Source organism: Salmo salar, chromosome 11 (assembly GCF_965601325.2).
Source record: "Salmo salar chromosome 11, fSalSal1, whole genome shotgun sequence".
Lineage (NCBI taxonomy): Eukaryota > Metazoa > Chordata > Actinopteri > Salmoniformes > Salmonidae > Salmo > Salmo salar.
Window position 1 is genome coordinate 85285501 of NC_138301.1, and position 10056 is coordinate 85295556.

Below are 10056 nucleotides of genomic sequence, written 5' to 3' on the forward strand. Positions count from 1 at the left end.
CGGAGATAAATAACAAAGTGCGCGCCTTCATCCACAAGCGCCACAAGACTACAGTCCAAAATGAGAGCCACCTTGAAAAACTACAATTACTAAGTCTTTTTTTTTTAAAGCCTGAAACCCTTTCTAAAGACTGTTGACATCTAGTGGAAGCCATAGGAACTACAATCTGGGAGGTAATTCCTTTGAATCTCCCATAAACAAGCATTTGAATAGGCTGTGATTCCAGATGGATTCACCTCGGGTTTTCGCCTGCCATATCAGTTCTGTTATACTCACAGACATTATTTTACCAGTTTTAGAAACTTCAGAGTGTTTTCTGTCCAATACTACCAATTATATGCATATCCTAGCTTCTGGGCCTGAGTAACAGGCAGTTTACTTTGGGCACGTCATTCATCCGAATTTCCGAATACTGCCCCCTAGCCCTAAAATGTTTTAAGAAGGAAAGTAATTCCACAAATTATCATTTAAGAAGGTATACCTTTTCATTTAAATGCATTCCAGGTGACTACCTCATGAAGCTGGTTGAGAGAATACCAAGAGTTTGCAAAGCTGTCAAGGCAAAGGGTGGCTATTTGAAGAATCTCAAATACAAAATATATTTGGATTTGTTTAACACTTTTTTTGGTTACTACATGATTCAATGTGTTATTTCATAGTTTTGATGTCTTCACTATTATTCTACAATGTAGAAAATAGTACAAATAAAGAAAAACCCTGGAATTAGTAAGTGTGTCCACATTTTTCACTGGTACTGTATATGCTGTCCATATTTACATTTTATATATACGTCATTTAGCAGACGCTCTTATCTAGAGCGACTTACAAATTGGTGCATTCACCTTATGATATCCAGTGGAACAACCACTTTACAATAGTACATCTATATCTTTTTTGGGGGGGAGGGTTAGAAGGATTACTTTATCCTATCCCAGGTATTCCTTAAAGAGGTGGGGTTTCAGGTGTCTCCGGAAGGTGGTGATTGACTCCGCTGTCCTGGCGTCGTGAGGGAGCTTGTTCCACCATTGGGGTGCCAGAGCAGCGAACAGTTTTGACTAGGCTGAGCGGGAACTGTGTTTCCACAGAGGTAGGGGGGTCAGCAGGCCAGAGGTGGATGAACGCAGTGCCCTTGTTTGGGTGTAGGGACTGATCAGAGCCTGAAGGTACAGAGGTGCCGTTCTCCTCACAGCTCCGTAGGCAAGCACCATGGTCTTGTAGCAGATGCGAGCTTCAACTGGAAGCCAGTGGAGTGTGCGGAGGAGCAGGGTGATGTGAGAGAACTTGGGAAGGTTGAACACCAGACGGGCTGCGGCGTTCTGGAAGAGTTGTAGGGGTTTAATGGCACAGGCAGGGAGCCCAGCCAGCAGCGAGTTGCAGTAATCCAGACGGGAGATGACAAGTGCCTGGATTAGGACCTGCGCCGCTTCCTGTGTAAGGCAGGGTCGTACTCTGCGAATGTTGTAAAGCATGAACCTAAAGATTTTGGGCACCGCCTTGATGTTAGCGGAGAAGGACAGGGTGTTGTCCAGAGTCACGCCAAGGCTCTTAGCACTCTGGGAGGAGGACACAATGGAGTTGTCAACCGTGATGGCGAGATCATGGAACGGGCAGTCCTTCCCCGGGAGGAAGAGCAGCTCCGTCTTGCCGAGGTTCAGCTTGAGGTGGTGATCTTTCATCCACACTGATGTCTGCCAGACATGCAGAGATGCGATTCACCACCTGGTTATCAGAAGGGGGAAAGGAGAAGATTAATTGTGTGTCGTCTGCGTAGCAATGATAGGAGAGGCCATGTGAGGATATGACAGAGCCAAGTGACTTGGTGTATAGCGAGAATAGGAGAGGGCCTAGAACAGAGCCCTGGGGGACACCAGTGGTGAGAGCACGTGGTGCGGAGACAGATTCTCGCCACGCCACCTGGTAGGAGCGACCTGTCAGGTAGGACGCAATCCAAGAGTGAGCCGCGTCGGAGATGCCCAACCCGGAGAGGGTGGAGAGGAGGATCTGATGGTTCATAGTATCAAAGGCAGCAGATAGGTCTAGAAGGATGAGAGCAGAGGAGAGACAGTTAGCTTTAGCAGTGCGGAGAGCCTCCGTGACACAGAGAAGAGCAGTCTCAGTTGAATGACCAGTCTTGAAACCTGACTGATTTGGATCAAGAAGGTCATTCTGAGAGAGATAGCAAGAGAGCTGGCCAAGGACGGCACGCTCAAGAGTTTTGGAGAGAAAAGAAAGAAGGGATACTGGTCTGTAGTTGTTGACATCGGAGGGATCGAGTGTAGGTTTTTTGAGAAGGGGTGCAACTCTCGCTCTCTTGAAGACGGAAGGGACGTAGCCAGCGGTCAAGGATGAGTTGATGAGCGAGGTGAGGTAAGGGAGAAGGTCTCCGGAAATGGTCTGGAGAAGAGAGGAGGGGATAGGGTCAAGCGGGCACGGTGTTGGGCGGCCGGCCGTCACAAGTCGCAAGATTTCATCTGGAGAGAGAGGGGAGAAAGAGGTCAAAGCATAGGGTAGGGCAATGTGAGCAGGACCAGCGGTGTCATTTGACTTAACAAACGAGGATCAAATGTCGTCAACCTTCTTTTCAAAATGGTTGACGAAGTCATCCGCAGAGAGGGAGGAGGGGGGGGTGGGGGAGGAGGATTCAGGAGGGAGGACAAGGTGGCAAAGAGCTTCCTAGGGTTAGAGGCAGATGCTTGGAATTTAGAGCGGTAGAAAGGGGCTTTAGCAGCAGAAACAGAGGAAGAAAATGTAGAGAGGAGGAAGTGAAAAGTTGCCAGGTCCGCAGGGAGGCTAGTTTTCCTCCATTTCCGCTTGGCTGCCCGGAGCCCTGTTCTGTGAGCTTGCAATGAGTCGTCAAGCCACGTAGCAGGAGGGGAGGACCGAGCCGGCCGGGAGGATAGGGGACATAGAGAGTCAAAGGATGCAGAAAGGGAGGAGAGGAGGGTTGAGGAGGCAGAATCAGGAGATTGGTTGGAGAAGGATTGAGCAGAGGGAAGAGATGATAGGATGGAAGAGGAGAGAGTAGCGGGAGAGAGAGAGCGAAGGTTGCGACGGCGCAATACCATCTGAGTAGGGGCAGAGTGAGTAGTGTTGGAGGAGAGCGAGAGGGAAAGGATACAAGGTAGTGGTCGGAGACTTGGAGGGGAGTTGCAGTGAGATTAGTAGAAGAACAGCATCTAGTGAAGATGAGGTCAAGCGTATTGCCTGCCTTGTGAGTAGGGGGGGACGATGAGAGGGTGAGGTCAAAAGAGGAGAGGAGTGGAAAGAAGGAGGCAGAGAGAAATGAGTCAAAGGTAGACGTTGGGAGGTTAAAGTCACCCAGAACTGTGAGGGGTGAGCCATCCTCAGGAAAGGAACTTATCAAGGCGTCAAGCTCATTGATGAACTCTCCAAGGGAACCTGGAGGGCGATAAATGATAAGGATGTTAAGCTTGAATGGGCTAGTGACTGTGACCGCATGGAATTCAAAGGAGGAGATAGACAGATGGGTCAGGGGAGAAAGAGAGAATGTCCACTTGGGAGAGATGAGGATTCCAGTGCCACCACTCCACTGACCAGATGCTCTCGGGGTATGCGAGAACACGTGGTCAGACGAGGAGAGAGCAGTAGGAGTAGCAGTGTTTTCTGTGGTAATCCGTGTTTCCGTCAGCGCCAAGAAGTCGAGGGACTGGAGGGTAGCATAGGCTGAGATGAACTCTGCCTTGTTGGCCGCAGACCGGCAGTTCCAGAGGCTGCCGGAGACCTGGAGCTCCACGTGGGTCGTGCGCGCTGGGACCACCAGGTTTGAGTGGCAGCAGCCACGCGGTGTGAAGCGTTTGTATGGCCTGTGCAGAGAGGAGAGAACAGGGATAGACAGACACATAGTTGACAGGCTACAGAAGAGGCTACGCTAATGCATAGGAGATTGGAATGAAAATGAACTAAACAACTGGGGAAGCTAGAGAGCAGGGCCTCCCTCACTAACCTTTCACTGAAACACTCAAATTTAACTCTTCCAACTTCCACTTTAGAAATTATAATTGATGTAAACTACAGTGGTTCAATGTTTCCAGGAATAGGCTCAAACTTAGTTTATTCAGCTAGATAACTTGGTACAGTATTCTTCCGTGAAACCCACCCAGTGCACCGTGTCCTATGACGCCGTAGCTAACTAGCATGCTAGCATCCAATAACACACGGTTAGCACCAATACTTGGTTACAACAAACTACCAATGGATCATTCATGTCCGTGTCTAGTTCCTTTCATAACGCAAAAGTAATTAAACATTGGCTAGCTAACACAAAGTCAGTCCTGCTAGCTACACAAGTGGACTACACATCTCGAATGTTCAGAAAGTTAAGCTTACGTTGCAAAAATCTTATTGACTAAAATAATACAGTACTGCTAGCTGGTAAAGTTGGCTAGCTAGCAGTGGCTGCGTTGTTGACTTTGTTTGAAAATGTAGCTGGCTAGCTAACCTCGATAGTTTCTCTGTACTGCACCTTTATCTTTGATACAAAGACAACTATGTAGCTAGCTAACATTACACTAATCAAATCATTCTGTTGTAATGTATTTACATTTTAGTCATTTAGCAGACGCTCTTATCCAGAGCGACTTACAGTAGTGAATGCATACATTTCATACATTTCATTTCATGCATTTTTTTTTAGTTTCTACAGTACTGCTAGTTGGTAAAGTTGGCTAGCTAGCAGTGGCTGTGGTGTTGACTTTGTTTGGAAAACGGCGTCGCTGCGAACGAATATAGCTGGCTAGTTAACCTTGATAGTTTCTCTAAACTACACCTTTATCTTTGATACAGAGACAGCAAAGACAACTATGTAGCTAGCTAACATTACACTAATGAAATCGTTCCGTTGTTATGTATTAAGTTTCTACAGTACTGCTAGTTGGTAAAGTTGGCTAGCTAGTTGACTTTGTTTGGAAAATGACGTCACTGCGAACGAATATAGCTGGCTAGCTAACCTCGAAAGTTTCTCTAATCTACACCTTTATCTTTGATACAAAGACAGCAAAGACAACTATGTAGCTAGCTAACATTACACTAATCAAATCGTTCCGTTGTAATGTAGTCGTGTTGTAATGTAATGTAATGAAATGAAATGTAATGTAATATTACCTGCGGAGCGAAGTACAGCACGACTACTCACTCCAGCTCCAGCTCCGACTAGATGTGATGTGGAATACAAAACTGTGTCTAATCTGTCTCCTCTCTGGTGTGTGTGTTTGTGTTTGTGTATTGCGATGCTTTCAATTGTATGCCCTCTCCATATCTCGCCCTCTCATCAGACATGAAAAACCAAGCCATCTGTGTGTCTGTTCATGTTTGAGTGTCTGCATTTGAATGTGTGTGTGTGTTTGAGTGTGTACACCTTTGTTTGAGTGTGTGTGTGTGCATTCGTGCGCAACAGGATTAGGGTAATCCAGTGGCTCTGTTAATGGGAAATAGGACTGGATTACTCTGATAAGAGATATGCAAATTAGCCTGATTAATTAAGCAGTGATGTCGCCAGCTAATGAATATTAATGAGCAAAGATAAGGAAGCAATAAAGTGCGCGTGTTTGTGAGCACACGTGCGTGTGAGTGTGTGCGTGTGCTTGCGTGTGTACGTGTGTGCCTGAGCTTGTGTGTGTGTGTGTGTGTGTGTGTGTGTGTGTGTGTGTGTGTGTGTGTGTGTGTGTGTGTGTGTGTGTGAGCGATATCGGTGGGATAAGGAGAGTGACGAACCAAAAATAGAGATCCTAAGGGAGAGAGAGAGCGAGGGAGGAAGACTGTCTGTTACTGCTCCCTAGAGAACAGAAGATGTATGCTCTTTCTATCTGCTTATGTACTTTCTGAGATTGAATGATTATTTACTTCCTCTGCTATTTGGAAAGGCCATTATATTATTCCAATATATAACCTCGATTTTATATTATCTTTATACTAATATTTCTGTAATATATTAACTAGCTGAGAGGATATGACTGGGAGAAGATGGTTATCTCTATGCTATTATAATGTCTCCTTGGGGGAGGATTCATTTAGCCTTTCTAGTTATTCATGCTCCCTATCTCTGTAATATGATGATGATGATAACTGTTGATATGAGAGGTCTCTGTGTGTATTCTTTTAATTAGTCACTCGGATGGTTTGTGTGTTCAGACAGAAAACATTGTGTTCATCACAAGTTCTGGTTGATTACAGTGTTAAAACACAGGCTGAAGACACACAAGTAAAATGACCAACAGTGACAGCAGGTTGTTTTTTTAAGTTGTTTTTACTATCGGACTGGCACAGTTAGGAATTGAGAATAGACACATACACACACACACACACACACACACACACACACACACACACACACACACACACACACACACACACACACACACAGGCATTCTGTGATGAGTACTAGACTGGCCAGAGTAGGAGTTAGCCAGTCCAGCAGTGTTGTCATGTATGCTACCTACTGTAATCAGGAGTGGAGTTCTGGGAAGTGATGGCTGGACTGTAACTAGAACTGAGAGCATTTGAATTCAGAAGATCAGAACAAACTCTGAGTTCCATGGTTTACTGACATAAGGCACACACCTATAGGTCTATGGCAAACGCACACACACACACATGCCGGGCTATCGAATGATAAATAACAGGAAAATTACTTTGATCGCTCACTCCGGAACATGTTTGACAATCTCTCACCTCTCTCCTCATCCTATCCCTCTTCCACTTCTCCTCCTATGCACATCTCTTCTCCTCCCCTCTCCTTCCCTCTGCCTCCCCTCCCTTCTTTTTTCCTCTTTCCTCTCCTCCTATCCTATACATGACATCATTAAGTCTAATCTGTAGGAAGTGAAAAGAGCAGCTCTCACATCCTGCTGAAAGGGCATGTCTTAACTACCTTAATCAGAGCAACAATCAACACACACTCAGCACACACAGATATAAACTAGGGCGCATGCACGCACACCACAGAGACATTTCATTTTAGTCATTTAGCAGACGCTCTTATCCAGAGCAACTTACAGTAGTGAATGCATACATTTCATACATTTTCATACATTTTTTTCCGTACTGGTCCCCCGTGGGAATCGAACCCACAACCCTGGCATTGCAAACACCATGCGCTACAAACTGAGCCACACAGGACCACACATATACATGCACCCACTGCTTTGAGTCAGAGGTCTGGGACTGAAGTTCTCCACTAAAGGTGAGAGGGAGCTATTTACCTAGACTATTGAGATGGATGAGAGGAGAAAGGTGAGGAGGAGGCCAAAACCTGAGAGATGAATCCAAGTTAATAGTTCTCAAAAATGACACATTTCTGATGTATGCCTAATAGTCTCTCACCCCAGACATAATCAATATGCTATTGTTTTAAATTTGCTTTAATTTCGGCTAATTCCAGATGCCTTCAACATAGGCTACCGGTTCAATCACGTGTGGGAATCATCCAACTGCAATGAAGTAGAGGCCTGCTGTACTCATTGTCTGTATAGGTATCAGGGCTGGCTTCAGGCATGAGTGACATAAGTGGTCGCTTCGGGCCTCCAGCCTCTAGGGGGGGCCCCCAAAAAACTAAAATCTCGCTTAGGGCCCTCAAAAGGCACTATACTTTCTTGCAAGGGTTTTCTGCATGCAGCCTTTGTTATAATTGCTGCTATGCACAAGAGGAGAACACATGTAGGGACAGCATTGTGTGAAGCTTCGACGAGGCTGTTGCACAACAGGTGACAACTACACTTCAGCTACACTACACGCGTTGTCATCAATGTGCCTTCAATGTGACCTTTTATCTGCTACACATTATTTCAATTCACAACATAGAATGAACGCATGGTCAGCCATCAATAATAGAACCTCGCAGATTCTTGAGCTCTGAAGCTGCCATTGGACATGACACAAAGCAAGCAGTATAGAGCCCCACAGTGGAGGTGTCATAATACCCATAAAACCTAGTAGTCAAACAGGGAAATGGTTCCAAACGTTTTTCCACCATACATGTTTCCCATAGGGGATTTTAGAAACACTTAAAATAAGGGCTATGTTTCGTGTAGGCTTACCCTGGCGTGACATTTCGATAACCGTGTAAATCTCTCTCAGACAAGGTGACTCAATATATTCAGCTCTATTTACTTTCAGATTCGAAAATGCTAATTAGCATCAAGATAGTTCACAGAATTGTCCATTTAAAGAAATGTAGCCAATTTATTCACTCAGCTAACATTTGATAGTTAATCCAGAGATTCTTGCCTTTGCCAAGATTCAGCAGTCTCATCCAGATCATCATGGTATTTGTAGTTCTTTATGATAGCTTCATTAGCATCTAATTAGCATTTACTTTTTGGGGGGCAAATATATTGATAAAAGTCACCTTGTCCTAGAGAGATTTACACGGTTATGAAAATGTCACTCCAGGGTAAGCCTACACGAAACACAGCCCTTATTTCAAGTGTTTCTAAAATCCCCTATGAGAAAAATGTATGGTGGAAAAACAATTTGAAGCATTTCCCTGTTTGACCGGTAGGTTTTATGGGTATTATAACTCATACTGCAGTACTCTATAGCAGGGTTGAAATCATTTAGCCGAATTAAAATACCGTTTTTATTAGACAAATTCAGGTAGGTCCCCGTTTCGTCCCGTTTAAGAAAGGCTTTACCACAGAATCGGATTTCAACGGAAGCGTTCCCTCAATGGTTGGTGTCAATGCTGGACGCTCGACGGTGTCACAATGTAGCAGGGCAGCAATACATCTGTTTGACGTGATTGTTGAAGCGGCGGCTGCCCTGCTGGGATCACTAGCCGAGTCGACATCAGGCTACTACTATGGTGAGCGTCGAGTCCGCAGCAGTGGCGGTTCTAGACCATTTCAGCTGGGGGGGGGGGGGGCAAGCTGGGGCCAGTTGTACTGTTAGAGGGGCCAGTTACATTAGACGTTATTTTTGTCATATCGTTTTCTTCACTGCATTGCAGGCATTAGCAGGCAAAAGACCATGTTCATAATCATTAGTGTTCCGCGTTGCCACTGTCTAATAACGGATGTAAAAAAAGAACGATAGCAAAAATGTGTTATGTAAAAATTATTTCATACTCCACATTTAGGGGGGCCACAAGGGGGTCCAAAATTGTTGTCACAGGGGCACCCCCCCGGCCACCCACCCGCCCCCCCAGAACCGCCCCTGGTCCGCAGGCCAATTCAGTCAATAGCTGGGGTCTGTCTATAAGTGTGTGTGAGGTTGTCGTCAGCTCAGCTGTAGCTAGTCTGTGAACACTGGGTTAGAGGATAGACATCACAGATTATTAACTGCGGGAGTTCAAAGATCATCCGCCCGGAGTCCGACAACAATATGAATTAGAAGTGGAGAAAATAAAGTCCGCAGGTTGGGTGGCTAGCGATTCCTATTGGAGTGGAAATGGCAGGCCACTGCATGAAGTATCACATCAATTCTATGTGGTCCAGCCTAAACATGTGTCCCTCCCTGGCTATCCAAGGGTAGGTTAGTTAATTCAATGGGGCGTGGGCGTATCAAATTGAATGCTGAAATTTGGCATGCTGCCATTCACCACATAATCAGTAAATGATATCATATCCATTGATACGCTTTGATCAATCGATATCTGATCGATATCCATAGTGAACATGCATTGGGTGTAGGCCTAATCAGATCAGAATAGAATGGTTAATTCACAGCAGTGACAGGACACACGGATCAATAAACTACTATGACAAGTGCAGAATGGTTTTAAGCATGTAGGACAGCAGACAGATCGATTTGACTGTGAACAAGAACCTTGAAGCTCGTGGTGTAGTTCGCAGTATACCTCCCTCTTTTCCCGCCCTCTGATGGGTGAATGGGTGGGGGGTGTGGTCAATAAATATATGCCAATCAACTCATAGAAATCGAGACTGTGAACGGCAGCACATGTTTTTAAGTGCAGGAGTTTACACTGATTTATTTAGTTCTAGCAAGGCCTATAGATCTTTTTTCATCACGCAGTAGGCCTAATAGTGATACATCGCCAGGCTGTTATATTGCATACCCAATGTCCCTTCTATCTGAAAAGAA